Source organism: Phoxinus phoxinus (genome assembly GCF_949152265.1).
Source record: "Phoxinus phoxinus genome assembly, chromosome: 21".
In the NCBI taxonomy this organism is placed as follows: Eukaryota; Metazoa; Chordata; class Actinopteri; order Cypriniformes; family Leuciscidae; genus Phoxinus; species Phoxinus phoxinus.
Genome location: NC_136896.1, coordinates 5,235,740 through 5,244,158, shown reverse-complemented (window position 1 = coordinate 5,244,158; position 8,419 = coordinate 5,235,740). Strand labels below are relative to the sequence as shown.

Here is an 8,419-nt window from a genome sequence, read left to right as displayed (position 1 = left end):
TCTCTGCATCAAAACATCGTATAGAGATGGGGGTTGGTTTATACATTCACACTGACTTTGGAGCTTCAGGATTGGCAGCTGCCAAGCCACTCCCTAGCAACCAAACAGATTACCCTAGCAACCATTTTGCAAGGTGTATATCTCTGCATCAGAACATCGTATAGAGATGGGGGTTGGCTCTTTTGACTCATGCTAGCAAACAGGACTTGCTACATGCTACACATGCTAGCAGTGAATAGCTACATGCTAATTTTGATTAGCTAAGTGATAAATCATGCCAAGAAAATGCTACAAACTCCATAGTAACCATCTGTGACAACTACCAACCACCTAGTAACACCATAGCAACTACCCAGAATACCCTAGCAACCGCCTAGCAACCACCCAGAACACCCTAGCAACCGCCTAGCAACCACCTAGCAACCGCCTAGCAACCACCCAGAATACCCTAGCAACCGCCTAGCAACCACCCAGAACACCCTAGCAACCGCCTAGCAACCACCTAGCAACCACCCAGAACACCCTAGCAACCGCCTAGCAACCACCCAGAACACCCTAGCAACCGCCTAACAACCACCCAGAACACCCTAGCAACCACCTAGCAACCACCCAGAACACCCTAGCCACCACCTAGCAACCACCCAGAACACCCTAGCAACCGCCTAGCAACCAGCCAGAACACCCTAGCAACCACCTAGCAACCAGCCAGAACACCCTAGCAACCACCTAGCAACCGCCTAGCAACCACCCAGAACACCCTAGCAACCACCTAGCAACCGCCTAGCAACTACCTAGAACACCCTAGCAACCGCCTAGCAACCACCCAATACACCCTAGCATCTTCATAGCAAACTCCAAGAACACCCTAGCAACCGGGTCGTGTTTTTTGCCACTGCAAGCACCATTCACATTTTCTTCTGGAAATGTACGTTCTAGTTCTTCTTATTATTATTCCACACAAAAGTTTGGCGCGAAACTCGCCCCGCACCGTTTGTCACAGACCCCTGAGTGAGGTGTCAAATCGACCGGCTCATTGAGGAGAGGTGTGCTATATCTTTTCTAAGCGATCGGGTGTACGATGTTCGCACAGCGGACGAAAAAGCGGCCAAAAAAGTCCCATTGACTTAACATTGCGGAATTTTCAGAAATTCAAATCCCAACTGTCATTTTTCACACACACAGACACAAAGGGCCTGACACCCCTGCATGTCTCCCCCTCTCTCTCCCTCAGAGGATTTATATTATCATGCAGCCAATAAATAATGGCCTAAAATCCTCATAGCCACACCATAGCAACCAGTTACAGCACCCTAGCAACCATAAGCTATAGGCACGAGGCCGCAGGCCTCGTGCACTCATTATAATGCACTCGTTTAATAGAGATTTTAAATACTCTATAAAAACTCACTCATAGGCACGAGGCCGCAGGCCTCGTGCACTCATTATAAGGCACTCGTTTAATAGAGATTTTAAATACCGGCCTCATGCCTAACCTTAACCCTAACCCCATACTAAAGGTTTTAATAACTTCATATTGTGTGTGTGTGTGTGTGTGAGCAAGTTTGTGTGTGTTAGAACACCCTAGCAACACCATAGCAACCACCCATAACACCCTAGAAACTGCCTAAAATACCTTAGAACTCCCTAGCAACACCATAGCAACCACCCATGACACCCTAGCAACCACACAAAATACCTTATAACACCCTAGCAACACCATAGCAACCACCCATAACACCCTAGCAACCACCCAAAATACCCTAGAAATCCCTAACAACCACCCAAAATACCTCAGAATTCCCTAGCAACACCATAGCAACCACTCAAAATACCTTAGAACTCCCTAGCAACCACCCAAAATACCTAAGAACTCCCTAGCAACACCATAGCAACCACCCAAAATACCCTAGCAACCACCCAGAACACCATAGCAACCACCCAGAACACCCTAGCAACCGCCTAGCAACCACCCAGAACACCCTAGCAACCGCCTAGCAACCACCCAGAACACCCTAGCAACTGCCTAGCAACCACCCAGAACACCCTAGCAACTGCCTAGCAACCACCCAGAACACCCTAGTAACCACCCAGAAGACCCTAGCAACCAACCGAACAACATGAATAAGCCATATCTCAGCAGCAGAACATCGTACAGACATGGTTGTTGGCTCGTATGCAATCATGTACCACACTCTAGCAACCGAGTGGTGAGTTTTGCCACTGCAAGCACCATTCACATTTTCTTCTGGAAATGTACGTTCTAGTTAATGGTGCTTGCCTATAGGCAAAGCAACATTAGTGTTATTGCTCATACTTATTATTCTTCTTCTTTTTATTCTGGACAAAGTTTGGCGCGTAACTCGCCCCGCACCGTTTGTCACAGACTCCTGAGTGAGGTGTCAAATCGACCGGCCCATTGAGGAGAGGTGTGCTATATCTTTTCTAAGCGATCGGGTGTACGATGTTCGCACAGCGGACGAAAAAGCGGCCAAAAAAGTCCCATTGACTTAACATTGCGGAATTTTCAGAAATTCAAATCCCAACTGTCATTTTTCACACACACAGACACAAAGGGCCTGACACCCCTGCATGTCTCCCCCTCTCTCTCCCTCAGAGGATTTATATTATACAGCAGCCAATAAGTAATGGCCTAAAATCTTCATAGCCACATCATAGCAACCAGTTACAGCACCCTAGCAACCATAGGCTATAGGCACGAGGCCGCAGGCCTCGTGCACTCATTATAATGCACTCGTTTAATAGAGATTTTAAATACTCTATAAAAACTCACTCGTAGGCGGCCTCGTGCCTAACCTTAGCCCTAACCCCATAGTAACCATCTGTGAAAACTACCAACCACCTAGTAACACCATAGCAACCAGTTACAGCACCCTAGCAACCATAGGCTATAGGCACGAGGCCGCAGGCCTCGTGCACTCATTATAATGCACTCGTTTAATAACACAACCACTCAAAATACCTTAGAACTCCCTAGCAACCACCTAGCAACCACCCAGAATGACCTAAAATCTTCATAGCCACACCATAGCAACCAGTTACAGCAACCATAAGCTATAGGCACGAGGCCGCAGGCCTCGTGCACTCATTATAATGCACTCGTTACCTTAGCCCTAACCCCATAGTAACCATCTGTGGTGCCCTAGCAACCACCCAGAACACCCTAGCAACTGCCTAGCAACCACCCAGAACACCCTAGAAACCACCCAGAACACCCTAGCAACTGCCTAGCAACCACCTAGCAACCACCCAGAATGACCTAAAATCTTCATAGCCACACCATAGCAACCAGTTACAGCAACCATAAGCTATAGGCACGAGGCCGCAGGCCTCGTGCACTCATTATAATGCACTCGTTACCTTAGTCCTAACCCCATAGTAACCATCTGTGGTGCCCTAGCAACCACCCAGAACAGCAACCATAGGCTATAGCCTCGTGCACTCATTATAATGCACTCGTTTAATAGAGATTTTAAATACTATAATAGAGATTTTAAATTAAAAACTCATTCATAGGCACGAGGCCGCAGGCCTCGTGCCTAACCTTAAACCTAGCCCCATAGTAACCATCTGTGAAAACTACCAACCACCTAGTAACACCATAGCAACCAATAAGTAATGGCCTAAAATCTTCATAGCCACACCATAGCAACCAGTTACAGCACCCTAGCAACCATAGGCTATAGGCTACTCATTATAATGCACTTGTTTAATAGAGATTTTAAATACTCTATAAAAACTCACTCGTAGTTGCAGATATACACTAAGAGCACCCTAGCAACCACCCAAAATGACTAACTAAATGTTAAATGATATAAGCACGGCTGTGATAGGTCATAGGCGCTCGTTACTAAATATTTTAATAATTTCATAGCCACGCCCTGGCAACCACTTAGGGCCCCCTAGCAACCATAAAACATATACAAGCCATATATCAGCTCCAGAAAATTGTAGAAACATGGAGTTTCTACTTTTTTGACTCATACAGTTTATGAGATGATATTCAAAGACTAGTTGATAGTCCAAACATGCTGTTTGGTATAAACGTGTAACAACATGAATTACTTTAATTACAAAATTACTTGTAGTTTCAGTGATTTTTCTTTTATTCCTTAAAAAAAACTTTATCTTTGGCACATAATTATTATTTTTTTTTAATTACAATTATTTAGATATCTTATTTTATCCATAGGAATGAAACAGTAACTAGGGTAACCAGCATTCGTTTTGCCAGGTTGGGCGGAGCTTCCTTCCCAAATATATTTTTGTGCAAGGGTATAAAATAGTTTATTAGGCAGGGATATAACAAATATATATACATACATATATACTTCTCATATATGTTTGCTCCATTACTGATGATTGACAAGAGCATTACATACATACTACGCACTGTTGCTCAGTATTAAATTATAGCTTGAGATGCATGATATTTTAATTTGCTAACAGAAGGATACACAAGAAGCAAGTGCATGGACGCGCAGGCGGTTGTCGTGGTAACGAACATCACATCAACCTCTTGTGCATCTGTGCTGAGCTTCCGGTGAAATCACAAAACGAAATGCACACGGTATGTCCCTGCTTGATACACAACCACTGATGATATTCGGTTTGGATGAGTAAAAAAAAAAAAAAAGATTAGAACCTAGAACCTCAGACAGGCTTGTCAAAAGTTCTGACTCTAGACCATTGTAGTACACAGTCAAAACTTCTCGGATCTATGCATTTATTCACGTGAAAATGCTCAGCCTCAAAACAAAATAACCATTATTTCTGGAAATATAATCGTAATATGCTGAAATAGACAGTAATTGAATTTAGACACACTTTAATTTAATTATGAAAACAAATATTTTTGATTTTGACAGGGCCAGCAGAGAAGTGGATATAAAGTAGTTAAATCACTATGTGTGACGAAGCCTGCAACAGCTTCATCTCTCCGACGCACGTCAGCGTCCGAATTCACTCACTTCATTACTCCAGGGGTTAGTGAATGAGTGAAGGAGTGAGCGGTTTCGGACACAGCTTCGAGACAATTCGCTTCCGAGTCATATTAAAGATTTGTTCACGATGAACGAATCGTTCATGACCGACTCATCACTAGAAGGTGTGATTCTATTGGTCGTACAATCAAAGCTCGCTGCTGATTGGCTGAGAGATCGACTTCACCGGAGGAGAACTGCAAACTTCCCGCATTATTCTCTTGAGGTGAGTTCAGATGGTTATTGTCAAATATGCTGTTTTATAAAGCCTTGTAATGTCAAACGCAGCTCTTTTTTTTTTATTAAATATAGGCAATATTATCTGTATTACAATATGAGATGTGGTTTTTATCGTTTTTGCTAACACTAGAACTTTTTTTTTTTCTCTGTCAAAATTGTAATGTATGATAATGTCTAACGTTACAGCGTCTTTGTGTAAAAACGTAAAATGATATGTGTGTTTGATGGCTGTATTGCGTCCTTTGGTTTTTGATGTTTGTGTAGCCATATAGCTTAACGTTAACGTTACTCGCTGTGTGAGGAGTGTATTCATTTTGGCGCTTATTTTAACGTTTCTGCTGAGGTAAAACATTTAACGCCCAATCAAAGTTATAGTCTCCGGAGAGAACGGATTCCAGTGCGCGAACACTGACAGTTATCATAAACAATAAAGTGCAAATATAATGTAGGCAATGTTATTGGTATTAATATGAGGTGTAACGTTAGTTTATATCAGTTGTGTTTACACTGAAGCTACCCTTTTCTCTGTAAAGATGGTAATGTATGAAAAGTAAGGCTTACAGGCTAGCCACACTTATATCTTTGTGTGAAAACGTAAAATTATATTTTGTGTGTTTGATTTATTTTACATTCATGCATATGGATGGATGTTAGAATGAAGTGTCGTTGATGCAGGTCGCTTCACGTCAATCAAAGGCAGCGTTGAGCAGTACAGCCAATCAGACGCGTTTCTGCTGAGTTTAAAAATGCAACATCCAATCGAAGGCGGTTAGATTAGTCACCGGTGAAGAAATACGTTGATAGCAGATTTCAGTGCACGCTCACTGACACACTTTTCTAATCATAAACCACAAAGTGCAAATATAATGTTTAAGAAAACAATTTTGCACAGTAGACAGCTTTTTTTCAGGGTTTATCCTGCATTGAAAAATGTTTTGGCTGCCTCCAAAGCGAATTTTTGTCCCGCCAAAGCTTGATTTGATCGGTGAGTGATAGATTCCTGCTGCGCTTGTGACAGGGCGAGCACTGAAAGAACGAGCAGAGAGAGAGAGAGCGCGCCCCAGCTCGAACCGCGCGCGCGCGCCCTCACCGTCTTTAAAGCACTGCAAATCTGTCTCTCCCTCGCTCAATTAATCAAATTCAAATGACACGATGGTAAAAGTTCGGAACAACAAAGTTTCACGATTTTTTTCCTGAATTATCGCTGGGTGTGAATTGTGCTGAAAAACAATTAGCCTTTGAAAAGCGTTCCGCACATTCAGCTGACATAAACTACACTTTAAATAAACGAGAAAAAACTAACTTACCCAGTGATGAAATGTTTTCTGTGTTGACACAATCTTATGCGATGTCCTAACTACTGGGATAGTAACGTTACACGTCCGATTCGCGAACTATGACTCCTTTGAACCGATTCACTTTGAACTAAATTCACGAGACGTCTGAAATCAATCGATAACACTTTACAATAAGGTTGCATTTATTAAACACTAGTTTAACTTCTAACTTCATTAGTTAACATTAACTATTAATAAACTGCACTTCTACAGCATTTATTAATCTTTTTTAATATTAATTTCACCATTTATATAGCTACATTATTGAAATCAAAAGTTGTATTTGTTAACATTAGTTATGCACTGTGAAATAACATGAACAAACAATGAACAGCTGTATATTTATTAACTAATGTTAAGAAAGATTAATAAAGTAACACATGTGTTGCTCATGGTTTGTTATACATTATCTAATGTTAACAAATCAAACCATATTATAAAGTGTTACATACAAATCAATTACTCAGAACACCTCCTAAAGTAAGTACTTTCCCCATTTATTTTAAGAGTGGTTAGCAAGATGTAACCTTAATAAACTAAAGTATTTTCAGGTTATTTATGACAATGTGTAGATTTTTGTAGAAAATTACAGTGGAGTGAGGTGAAAATTTTCAGCTTTTCCCCCCAGTGTTAGCATTATTTGCAATGAAAGTTCAAGTTACATGGGTTGTGAGTGTGGTGTTGAATTTTATGACACTCTTGTTTCTCTGTTTCAGAATACTGTTTTCACGAATCCTTACTGCATTTTAAAGGTAAAGGTTTAATTAGGGACATGGCCACAAATACAAAATGCTTCAGATTTGGCTTCTTGATTAGAAAATAGTTATAGTTAAAAAATTATAAAAAATTATTAAAATATCAGGATAAAAAAAAAAGCTATTAAAATAAAAACTGTTTTGTTTATGCAAGAAACTATTAATTACCCATCCATTCTCCAAACCACTTTGGATGGCCAGTCCATCAGAGGTTTTAGGACGCATATTTTACATAACTCTGCTTCAAGATGTACTTCAAGAAAAAGACTCTTCTTGAGATAAAAAAAGATTCTTGAGATAAATATATAATTAATATTGAATAAGTTATGGATAGTTAACTCGAGTTTAGAATATTTTTAATTATGTTGTTATTGTTATTTTTTTCAGACTGACTGATCAGAGCACAACCTGCATCTTCTGCTGCACTTTTGTCCTTGGTTAGTATTAATATGGTTTCTGAAGCTGTACTATGACATTTTCATCACATCACCATAATTGTAGTCCCTGTGCTCTAATACATCTTTCTGGTCTGTGTCTTTACAGGTTCCTTGTGTTTTGGCGTTTTCTGCAGAGAGCATTTAATTTCTCACCCCCGCTCCCCACAAAAAAAAAAAAAAAAAAAAATATATATATATTTTACAAGTTTACACAGTGTCTCTTTCATTGTTGTTTAACTGTTTTGTTTTTTTCTTCCTGAGAGTACTACAGTTGTTATCTTTTCAGGCTCAACAGCAGTTACATCGGGAGACGTTTCAAAGTATGTGCCTATCAAAGGGAGAATGTCCTGTCAAAATGAATTTGACTAACAAATAAGTGTATTTTATTATGCATTACTTTTGAGGATTAAAAATAAATACATGGTTAATTTTGATGTTTTGAGTATTGAAAGTAAAATCTCTACTTTTAGAAGTTACCTAGTTAGATAAATTTGTCAACAATTATTCTTTTTATCTCTTCATATTTTAAAGGATGCCGCGGAAAGGAAAGAGATCTCAGGCTCAACAAGTGCGTCGGCGAAAGGAGGACCTTGAGGATGAACAGACCAGAGCCTCCAGGAATAACCGGGTACTATTGATATCTGTGTCTT

At 40.5% G+C, this 8,419-nt stretch overlaps 1 long non-coding RNA gene across 1 annotated transcript in view; it reads left to right on the top strand.

Annotated features, from left to right (window-relative positions):
- LOC306990086 overlaps positions 1–7,935 on the top strand; it is a 24,181-nt gene extending 16,246 nt beyond the window's left edge. The window contains exons 5-8 of the long non-coding RNA XR_013795814.1: positions 4,887–5,226; positions 7,294–7,329; positions 7,720–7,769; positions 7,876–7,935. This is a non-coding gene — a long non-coding RNA (uncharacterized lncRNA). The remainder of the gene's footprint in view (positions 1–4,886; positions 5,227–7,293; positions 7,330–7,719; positions 7,770–7,875) is intronic.
- Positions 7,936–8,419: the final 484 nt, after the last annotated feature.